The sequence below is a fragment of the Cupressus sempervirens genome, chromosome 6 (genome assembly GCF_028749045.1).
Source record: "Cupressus sempervirens isolate cs-2001-9-10 chromosome 6, ASM2874904v1, whole genome shotgun sequence".
NCBI lineage: Eukaryota > Viridiplantae > Streptophyta > Pinopsida > Cupressales > Cupressaceae > Cupressus > Cupressus sempervirens.
This window is the reverse complement of record NC_143123.1, coordinates 716,498,459-716,510,624: the sequence shown is the minus strand read 5'-3', so window position 1 is coordinate 716,510,624 and position 12,166 is coordinate 716,498,459. Positions and strand designations below refer to the sequence as shown.

Below are 12,166 nucleotides of genomic sequence, written 5' to 3'. Positions count from 1 at the left end.
CAATTGTAGATGCTGCAAGTCCATCCCATAAAGGATGATATGATGATGGGGCCAACCCACACCTGCATGAAACCAAATCCTCTACCTGTGGGTCAAAGGAAAAATGATGAACACTCCTCACTGTGTAATGGTGGTAAAAGGCTCTAATCTCTGTCAGAGGCTCATTAGTACTAGATCGGGAATCTAGAGATGACTCTCATTTGTGACTACGAACAACTGGTTGAGCAGGATCCTTGGTAACTCATTCAACAAATCTGACCACGAAATCCTTGTAGGGAAGCATTGTAGCCAAGCTCTCTACAATCTTTCCCACCGATCGCTGAATATTGCAAGAACCCCAGATGAGAGTACTCTTAGAAGCTGTGTATGGTCCCTCTCGCAATTTTGAGCTCTCAAGAAGATACTCCATAAACGACTCTATACAGTAGAAAAATATGAGGAAGCATCAACTTGCTCCCTTGCAATCCACAACTGATCCCTCAAAAACTGTGGCACTACATATTGTCCAGTGCTACTAGTTGTATGAGATGGAGTAATAGATTTTCTTCTGGTGGAAGGAAACAAACCCCCATGATAGCTCATCTCGGAAACAAATGATACCATTCCTAAGTCCTGTGAAGAAGAGGTAGTAGTGTTAGAAACTGGCATGCCATGCTAACAAGTGGTGGACCTGGTAAAACATGAATCTCTCTAGTACAATTGATGCTCTTATCTCCTCTGTAACTACCGCATTCATGTCCAAGATGAATGTAACTGCATCCTCATCACATCCATCATCCCTATCCGTGGAAGTCAACTCACCACCAACCACCAGTCTAAGTAGTTGAACTAGATCTGGGGTTGGTATCGATTGTACAGGCTCCAACTCCATGGTAACCTCATTGAAATGTGATTGCGACTCCTAGAAAGCCAACTAAGTACATTGCAAAGAGGTCATAGTTACCTCAAGCTCATCGGTGAGCCCAACCACCTCCTCTTTCCCTAACAATGTCTCATAACAAGTGCTACCCACTCAAGAAGGTAATTCGTGTTAGCTACCAACTGTAAATAATTATGCTACAAGATCCTGATAACCTCTCAAAGCAAATGAAACTCTACTAGGGAAGGCAACAACCACTGTGCTCATCTGTCCTAGGAGCACCCCAACCAGATACAACCAGCATTTGTTGGATAACATCGTAATGTTCAAGAGCTGAAAGGATGTCACTATCACTCACCTTCAACCGTGTGGTCATGTGATGTTTGGGTCCAATGTAAGTTCTTTGACTCACTGCATTATGATGGGAGATTATATTTGTATTACTCACCATGAAATCACCGACATCATGTGTGCTATCATCTTTACACACATCAACAATCGAAGTACTGCTATTGGGTACCTCTACCAATATCTCCTTTGAAGAAGTGGGAGCCACTATTGTGCCAAAATCCTCGCATGGCTCTACTTCCCCCTCATCAGTTAGTCCATGTAAACCACGATTCTGTGGCCAACATCATCCAATAATTGTTCCAAGTCATCACTTAAAATTTGATACATGAATCATCAACACGTTAAACATTGGAGGTCCCTACCACACTAATATCAACACTGTCCAATGGAGACCCCTTTGCGTGTTGTTGCATACATCATCATGTAGATCAACTTCACGAGGGCATAAATCTACATCACCTAACTCCTCCCCTGTAACACTCAAACCATGAGTTTAATAACTAGGTAGTTCTATGCCTTCATTTGCCCCATTTGAGAAGATTGTTGCTTCTTGTGTTGACTCAGCACTATGTCAGTTGCCATAAATATTAGAACTGTTAGTGCTCATATCCTCCACGCCATAGTTGGAAAACTTGGACTTAGCAACAATTCGCCAAGCCCCCTAAAAGTTTATTTGGGAAAAATCAGCCATTTAAAAAAAGAAAAAAAAACTTAGGAAAACTTGGGAACCTAAAAAAACTGCTAATTCAAAATACATTTTTTGGCAAATTTCATTGAAAGATGCATCTAATGAGTTAATTAAAGAGAGCACAAAAGAAACAAGCAAAGTTTATATATATATATAAATGCATATTGGGTACAAAATCACATTGTCATTAGGAATGTTGATGGCAAGAAGCAAAATAGTAAATAGTTTTTGTCAAACTAGGAGTCTAGAAGTAAATACTAAATAGTAAATACATCAATACAATTACATCTTCCTCTTCAATAGCTTACAATCACCTAAGAATGCCTTCGAACCTTTCTTCTCTCCCCTCCTCAAGCCTCCAAATTCACAAAACAAAACTCGTGTTGAAATAAAGATGGTTTTTGCCTATGTCGTTGGAACTCACGCGGTTGAGTTTTTAGTGAATAATCACAAGTTTTTAGGAAAAACTTGCCAATTACTTGGCGAGTTTTTGGGGCCAGCCGATTTTTGAAATCTGCAATTTTTTTTTGAGAAAAACTCGCCCAACAAAGAAACTCGACGATTTGTAGCCAATCTTAGATTAAACTGCGATTTTGCCAACTATGCTCCACGTAGTCTTCATAAACAACCCCTTCTTTAAGAGAATCTAAAGTAGTAATGTTAACTACTGTATCTTCTGCCCTCGCGCTATCCGCAACATCATCAAAATGCTCACACAAGGGACTAGTGTCCTAATCATCAGACACGGTATTGTCCATATCCCCAGTACCACCAATTGATGTAAGACTACCATGGAAAGTGGTTAGCATGCCCTCAACATCTTCTGAAGCACCGACTTTGGAATCCTCAAACTGGTGAAACTCAATGCTGCTATCCATCGAAGAAACGAACACATCCACATGTCCTTGTGTAGAATCTGTCCATCATCACAACTACAGATAGGACCGGTGGCTGCCTCACTAAGCAAAGGATCATCTTCACCATGATTGCTAGTTGCAAAAAACTCAGGTTTCAGACTGGGTAGCTCGATGCCCTCATTTGCCCCATCTGAGAAGACTGTTGCCTCCTACATTGACTCAACACTGATAACTGCCATAAATATTAGAACTGTTAGTGCTCATATCCTCCATGCAGTCTTCAAAAACAACCCCCTCTTCAAGAGAGTCTAAAGTAATAGTGGTAAGGAATGTATCATCTGCGCTTGCACTATTTGCAACATCATCAACATGCTCACATAAGGGACTAGTGTCCTAATGATTAGGCTCAGTATCGACCATATGTCCATTACCACCAATTGATGTAAGACTGCCATCGAAAGTGGTTAGCATGCCCTCAACATCTTTTGAAGCACCAACTCTGGAATCCTCAAACTACTGAAACTCAATGCTGCTATCCACTGTAGAAACAAACACATCCACATGTCCTTGTGTAGAAATTCTCCATCAGCACAACTGCAGATAGGACTACTGGCTGTCCCACTAAGCATAAGATCATCTTCACCATGATTGCTAGTTGCGAAAATCTTAGGGTGAAGACTTCTGGCTATCTCACCTGTAAGAAAACTCAAGCTATCTTCTTGTATAATCGGTGAAAACCTATTAAAAATGAAAACCACATACCTAGCTTACCTATTAATTGTTATCGGATTCAAAAATCTTGCATCCATCCTTTTTTGATATTGTTTAAGCCTTTCCATACTTTCCGTGAGGGCATTTGTTTGCTTCTTGAGATTTTCTTTTCTATTCAACTGGTTCCCATATTTACTAGATTTCTCGTGTCTGTCCATCGTTGAAAAGTGCAAGAGTGCTGGTTACTGAAATTAAAACAGCAGATTCAAAATAACAAATATTTTCCGACCCCATAGGATGGCTGGAAAATACTCTGATACCAGTGTAAAGAGCTCTTCTAGAGCACACTAACAATGCTGGTAGAAATGTATTGTTGCGTGTTGCAACTTTTTTCGTTTTTTAGAGATATGCTTTTTAATTTTCAAATAGATAGCAAAAACGGAAATGAGTGTAACAATGCAATTTCTAACTATGCCAAATATGGAATTCTAACTATAGTTTGCTATTATGATATTTGCAGAGAATGATCCCTTAAACAGTAATGAAATTACAAATAAGATTAGACTTGGAGGTCTCTATGATGGAATTTGCCTTGCAACAGTGTTTTCAATGAAACACCAACTCCATAGTAAGCTCGCTGCACACTAAACAACTGGAATTTTGATGCAGGAGCATCCTAAGGTAGTAGACAATCCTGTATGTTGGAGTGGTTTTGACCTCGGAGTTGGTGGGCTCAGTTGAGAGGAGGTGATGCTTGGTCACTATTGGAGTAGTTCATGGTTGTAGTTTCATCCGAGGAACTCGGTGATTGAAAGGGCTTGGTGATGCTTGTGGGAGCTCGATAAATGTGCTTGCTTGGTATACTTGGCGTGTTTATTGGTTGCTGCTGACACTCGATGGCTTGGTTCATTGATTGGGTATTCTTGGACATTTGATCAACTAACTTGGTGCATTTAATATATGTTGTGCATGATCGTGATGTGGATTGATCGTGGGGTGTGTGGACCTATTTTTGGTCTTGGTTATTTCTCCTATGTGCATTTAATGTTTGTTGTAAGCCAACTTGAGGCTTATTATGCTTATTTGGGTTCTAGATGATTCTATTTGCAACAGGTCGACTTGTGGTCGTGTAAGTATAAAAAGAAGGGTTGGGTAGAGTTGTATGTATGCATTGAGTCGCAAAGATTCAGGAAGGAATATGGACTTGCGAATTGTGAGTAGAGCTAGTAGTTGAGTGTGGGCTTAGGAAACAAGAAGGTTGCTTGGTGGCTTGCGAGCACAAGTGTAGATCCTGGTTGATGTTTATACCAGATTGTTGTGCTATTACAGATCTAGGCTTGCTAGTGTTGAGAGTATTGGGATCTTGCAAGATCTTTTAGAACCATAACTGTAATTGCTTTGTATATGGCTGTAACCACAAATGCCTTGCAACTCAGAAGATTGCATGTAATCAGTTGTTTATGAACAAAAGAGTCGGTTTTTATCAAATCTTATATCTTGTGTTGTGTTTCCGTTGTGTGGTTTTTTGCTAGGGCTTTGGTCACCTCCTTTGGGGTTTCACTCAGCCTTGCACTGCGTCAAGTGGTATCAGAGCGATGTTTGATCTAGTTGGTGATTGTTAGAGCATGGTTGTAGAGATTCTGTACAATTCTTAGTGCAAATCCGTGTTCTTAGACTTGTGAAATCCTTCTCTGTTGCTTGTGTGAGGTGGCAAGTTGCGAGTTGCGATTTGACTTGTAAACAACTTGGGTTTGTCACAAGGTGCTCAAATAGGATTTTTTGTAGAGGGTTTTCAAAGATATTGGAAGATGTCTCCAAGAAGATTGGACCCTAGGGCGATTGCAAATCTCCATGATATGGTGGAGCCGAAGATAACAAAGAAGTTTTCTCAGTTGGAAGCCGATTTAATTGATTGAATCGAGAAAAGGATAGTTGAGTTTTGTAGATATTACCCGAGTTGGAGTCTACTGATCCGGAAGAAAGTTGTATTACTGGTTAGAAGACTTGTTCGAGAAGGAAGAGGGCATGGCAAGGTTGAGGTAGAGGTAGACGAGGTATGTGTGGTTGATTTTGTTGATCAGTTTGTAGAGTCTAATATGAAACCTGTAGAGCAACTTGTGGTTGTTGCTGAGATACCTGAGCTTACTGAAGAGGTTCCTAACCTTGTTGAGAATGGGAAGGAGATTGTTTTCATGATCAGTTGGTTGTGTCTGACATGAAAATCGTAGAGAATCTTATTGTGGATGATGAGATTATTGATGATGAGAGTTTCTCTTGTGGTAATGAGAATTTACATATGGATGAGGATTTGCATATGGCTGTTGATATGGATATGAATTCATATGTTGCTGCTGAAATGATTGAGAATGTACAAGTTACTGCTGATATGGTTGATTTGGATTTTGATATTGCTGCTGATGTGAATATGGTTTTGGATTCACATATTTCTTATATGGTTGGAGATTCTATTGTTGATGATATGGATGTTGCTAATGACGTGGAGTTGGATTTACATGCGGTTGATGTGGATTCACTCATTATTGATAAGTTGTAGGGATTGTTTGTGAAGCCTTATTAGGCTCAATTTGTTTTTGGGAGTGAGCATGCTAGTTGTGTTGTTGAGATTCATATGATTTAGATCTTCGAATGGATGAAGCAGAGATGGTTGATGTGCAGATTTGTTCTATTGTCCTAGATGGATTGGAAGCCTTTAGTGAAGATGAAGTGGAGTGTAGATATTTCTTTTGGCATCAAAGTGTGGGTTACACTTTTCTATTTACCTTGGGAGTTTGATGCAGGTTCATCGAGTTTGGATTTTGTGGACCCTTTGTTTCACGCGGTTAGGGTTATGTTCATGGCATATTGATGGATCTTGTCCTATGTGCACATAATGATTGGATGAATCATATTGGAGTTGGAGACCTTTTGGTGGCTACTGATAACATGTTCCTTATTTCCTTGACGAACTTTGGAGATTGTTTCCACAAGCTTCTATCTGTGGGAGTTGGCTTGTGCAATCTTAGATGTGGATCGTTGGATGGTGTGTGGGCCTATGCCTAAAGCCGCGTAATGTTATTTTATCTTATGAGTTAGTTATGCATTGTAAATTTGGGGCTTGTCCTAAGTGTTGTGTAATCTGTCAGGCTGACTTGTGGCTTGAGTGTTTATTTAACGTGAGAGAAGGCGTTACAATCAAGCATGTTGGATGTAAATCTTATGATTCTATTATGAGAGTTGGTGTTATTTTGGATCTAAATCTTTGTGTTATTGTTGATATTTCGTGGTTTGGTTGCTAGGGGCTAGGTCATCTCCTTTGGAGGTACACCTTGCCTTGTACTGCATCAAATCTCCACGCGAAGCAATGAACGTAGGGCCTAAGAACTTGAATGTATGTTTGCGATGCAACTGCAACCTCTGAATGTGTAGTCACAAGCTCTAAGTGTGTGATCACATCAGCAAGAGCCACCGATGCTGGCATCCAAACAGCAGTAAAAAAGTGGCCCTCAATGGCGTTAACAACTAGAGCACAATAGGATATGTTGAGCACCTAATAACCTCTTAAAACATCCATCAAATAACCGCCCAGCTTGGGGTATGTTGCAAGAATTAATGGCGTCCAAATTAAGGGATAAAACAACGTTAAAGCAGAGATACCATGAAGCCAACTTAGCAGCAGAATTCACCTTCTCAAACACAGTAACCACAATAGAGAAAGATGAGATAATTCAATGCCCAATTTAGTCCAAAAAACCAATTTTATTTGCTACATAGCAACAATAAATTTGATGTTCAGATCAAGAGGAATCAATCCTCACCAAATTCAAGCCCTCAGGAGAAAATTATTAAAAGAAATAGACAAGAATTTCTTCTTCCTCACAAAGCATTGATTTTATAATAAATAAAGATGACTTCTTTAAGACACCTTTCACTTAAAAACCTTTTTGCTTTATACTTAGGCACATAAATTAATTTATTAATTTCCATGGGCTCAATGACCTTTTCAACCATATTATGATATTCTGACTCACACGGTCATTGTTTCTTGTGCAACGAGCTATGACACTAAGGTGGCCAATATACAATACCAACAAAAATAATGATCTCAACATATTTAGTTGAATAATAATTATAATTCACCCATCTTGCAAAAATGACTTAAGAAGCACCATAATCGAGATTAACAACTATTGTCGGTGAATTCTATATTGTAGTGGATGGGTAGAATTGTATTCAAAATGGTGCATGACGGTTGAGTCACCCTTTCAGAAAGTATATGTACATCGTCCGAAAGGGACTTTGAGGGCATCATCATAATCATTATTGTAAGCATTGGAATGCATATTGCGTATATGAATAAAGTATCTGTTCTGTGTTATATCTTACTATACTAAATGCAATAAGTATCCTTTTACCTTTACGGTAAACATTTTGGCACCGTTACCAGTCAAACCTGGAACAAAGGAAGTGTTATGAAGATTAATGCCGAATCTGCTTAATAAAGATAGGAATAAGATAAAATATAAGGATGAGATACGTACAACACAAGAAGTATTAATTTTAGCACAATAGGCGAAGCGTAGACAGAGGCTTCAACAGATTATCGACAGACACTGAGGGGGTGAAGGAGCACTGACGAAGGGAGTGCATTCACCTAACAGACTGAGGAGTGTCGAGGAATTGCTAGAAGAGACTCAACAGCGATTGAATTTGGTGGAAGAGATAAGGGAGGAGTTCCTTAACGTGTATACACCGAGGGTAGACAATCCGAATGGAAGGGAAGTAAGTCGCACGGCTCGAAGTGCTGAAGGAGCACGAATGTGGAGTGAACTCTTCAATTCTGATACACCCGACGAATGGATACAGGCAGAGAATTGAACAACTTTGCTTGAGGAAGATCTTTTCTCACCAGGTAACGCGATTGTCCAAAGTAGGGTGATTGTTTGAAGCAGCGTGGTAGTGTAGAACAACGTGGGTGCTTAGAACAACGCGGTTACTTAGAATAACACGGGTGCTCAGAACAATGCGGGTGCTTAGAACAACGCGAGTACACATCAAGTACCATAGGATCAGAAGAAAGTAGCAATGGCAGGACCAAAGGAAAAATTGCCGAAGTTCAACGGTGATGGTACGATAGATCCAATCAGACATTGCAAAACATGGGAAACAATATGGATGGCGAATGGTGTAATGGACCAGGATAACTTGCTCTGATAGTTCCCGGCCACCCTACGGGGTGTTGCGATTGATTCGTTTTTGGATGCCGATCCACTGAAATTAATTACATGGACAGAAGTCAGGAAGGAATTCATAGCAAAGTTCAAACGATAATGTAACTGTGGTAGAAATATACAATACGAAGCAGAGAAAGAATGAAATGATCCGTGTGTATGCAAGAAGGCTGAAAGAGTTGGTGGAAAAGATGGAGAGCCAACTAGCGGGTGGATTAAAGAAACAATGGTTTGTTGAAGGGCTACGACCGACACTAAAGAAGAAAATGAAGATTGTACTTCCAACATCATACGCAGATGCATATAATTGGGCGATGGGTCTGGAGAGTGAGCAGAAAACAAGTAAAAAGAAGCACAAATCGTCGGACTCAAAGGATTCATCTTCCGAGAGTAGTAGCAACAATGAAGAGTCAAGTAAGAAAGTTCGAGCGTTGCAGAAAGATATGTTACGGATGATGAAGGAATTAAAAAATCTGAAAAAGAATCCTGACTCGGTGAAAGGGGAATTGTGGTGTACGGATTGTAAGGAGGGCCACACAAAGGGCTCTTGTTCGAAAAAACAATTTTGCGATATCTGTCAGATTGCGGAACATTCCACAAAGGAATGCTTGTTCAATATGAAGTCAAGGGGACACTAGTAAGTGTTACTGACGTAGGAAGTGTCCACCGGAAGGAACACAAACAACGATGCAACCTTAGGAGGATATTGTAACGATAATCGATGCAGATGAGCTGGTAATAATAATAACAATAACAACAGAGGCCGAAGTTGGATATAGTATGACTGGAGTGGACAATCGATGATACAATGTTGTGCGTGCAACCTTTGGGGGCACTTCACTAGAGACAATACTACGAAGGAAATGCCATAGCTGTTATGTAGACGGTGTGGTTTGGAAGACCACAAGGATTCAAAAATGCTCAAAGCAAGGGGTGAACCTGTTAAGCATCATGTGATGAGGGGATACTAGCCATCACTCGCGAACAAGCAAAGAAGGCAATATACCCAGATGCAGAGGAAGAAAAGAAGAGGTTGCAACAAGCACGCACGGAGTTGGAAAAACAAATGGAAACGAAAAAATTACAAGCAAAAGACACTGCGGGCACCTCGAAGAGAAACCTGGTAGAACAAAACATGATAAGGCAGGTGGAAGTTCCTATAAAATTAAATGACCTTACAATGACTCAATTGTGGACAGCAATACTAAACATGACACCACTCTCGAAAGCAACGAAAGGGACAGGAAAGGATGGCAGTGGAGCAATTGCAACAGACCCAATGCTACTGGCACTCATTACGGGAGACATCCGATAGTAGTAGAGATGTGTATCCTGGGAATAGTACTCATGGACACAATTGTCGACGGAGAGTCAGGAGTAAACGTACTACCAGAGGATATATGGAAAAAGTTGGGACAATCTACATTGTGACCACCTACAATTCAATTATTCACTGCAGATCAACACGGGATTAAGCCCTTAGGGACCTTGATGTCACAACTTGTAACTATTGGCACACAACCATTCTTATTAGATTTCGTGGTAATTCTGTTAAAAAGAAAAGGATATGATGCCATCCTCGGACGGGGCTGGTTGGTGTAGGCAAAGGTGAAACATGATTGGAAGCTGAATACCATGTCCATGGAAGGCGGAGGCCGGAGATTTATAATCGACCTGCACACATAGATTGTAGGTGAGGAGGCAGCATCGTTAGATTCCGAAGGCGAAGGGAAGGTGATGACAAGGGAAAGAAGAGAATGGAACCTGACGAAAGAGTATTGAGATTAGGAGGGTCGAATGATGATGACCTGGATTCAGTAAACGGTTTACTCCATTGGCAGATGGAGGATTGTGAGCTCTTTCCGAGTTGTGACATGTTGGGAGTCGAAGAGGGAAAAGAAGGGAACGAGTTTTTGAAGGAGTATAGCGAAGTGAAGGAGGGAGAAACACATGTAGATGTGTTAGTGTAGTTTTTTATTTTTTCCTATTTTGCTAGGTTTTTCCTACACTTTTAATAATCTCGCTTAGGTTAATAAAGCATGTCTTATTAGGTGAATGGTTGTGAGGTGTCACCTTCCTACATGTGAGCATCCATTAGCTATCTTGGGAAGATACTTTGCTATCTTTAGTCCGATAGATGGTTGCTCCTCATTGGTTGGTGTTGCCACCTCCTCTCTCTTCCTTGCCTCTATAAGCATGCTACCTGGCTTGTATTTGTATCGCTTGTTTTTGCATCCTCTTAATGCTATTCTGCTTCCAGCATTTGCATTACTCTCTTGGAGACTAACTCTATGATGCTATTTTGATTTTGTATCATTTGCATTCATAGTTTAGATATTTACTCTTTGCACTAGTTTTCTGGGTTATTAATCTTTTCAGATTCTAACATGGTATCAGAGCTTTTCTATGTGCAAGAGTAGATTTTAGTTTCCTTATTTGAGAGATTCGAGGGGGGCAAATAAATTTTATTGTAGTTTTTTGAAAAACGAAGTATGCTCTTCTCTTGCATCTTTGGATGATCCTGAGAATCAGAAAAGTTTTGACAAAAAACACTTTCTGGGTTTTGTTCGCAGCCCCGAAAAACCATCTGGGTATCTTTTAGATTTTGCATGCAAGTTGTATATTTTCGAGCATGCAAAGCTACGTCCATACCTGTCTCCGTTGGCGGTCGCAGATTTGAATGCAATTTTTCTTCAAATCAGGGGATCAGCAAATTTTCGGAGCACTTTGGGCCCGAACGGACATCACCATTGGATCCGGAAGGCCATTTGCAGTCAGGATTCATATAAAGCTTGTCGTTTTTGGACACAGGGCAATTTTGGGGATTTTTTGAAGCCTCCAGGGTCCGCCGTACGGATCGTACAGACGCAGGGACGAAGGAAAAAAAAAGAAAAAAAAAAAAAAAAAAAACTACACTAACACCCCCCCATAAGCGAAGCTTAGGTGGATGTAGAAATGGGTCCCGGCAACGAGGCCATGTTAGGTACCCAAGTACAATGCAAGAAGATGCAACCTCTGAAAGCGGGGAAAGAGAGAAAACCACAAGAGAAAAACCCTCCCCCAAAAAGAGGTAAGAACCTAGTGAAGAACTGAAGAAGTCTCCCGCTAGGGAAATTGTCCCCTAAAATAGGAACAAGGAGTGATCATGAAGAAGCAGCATCACTGAAGCATGAAGAACCGCAAAACTCTGTCAAAATGCTGATCTGTAGAACCCCCATGGAAATAGAAGGCACGAACCATCAACCAAAGGAACCTCCATGGAAATAGAAGGCACGAACCATCAACCAAAGGAACCTCGATGGAAATAGAAGGCACGAACCATCAACCAAAGGAACCTCCATGGAAATAGAAGGCACGGACCATCAACCAAAGAAGCATAGAACAACAATATAACCTCCCCTTAAGGTAGGTGAGGTGACAAGCAGCTGAAAAGATGGGCCAAAAATCTCCTACAACACAGGAGCCAAACTCA

At 40.6% G+C, this 12,166-nt stretch overlaps 1 protein-coding gene across 1 annotated transcript in view; it reads left to right on the top strand.

Moving 5' to 3' along the window:
* Positions 1 to 12,166, top strand: part of VPS60.1 (SNF7 family protein) — a 104,361-nt gene that overhangs the window by 31,875 nt on the left and 60,320 nt on the right. The window lies entirely within an intron of this gene.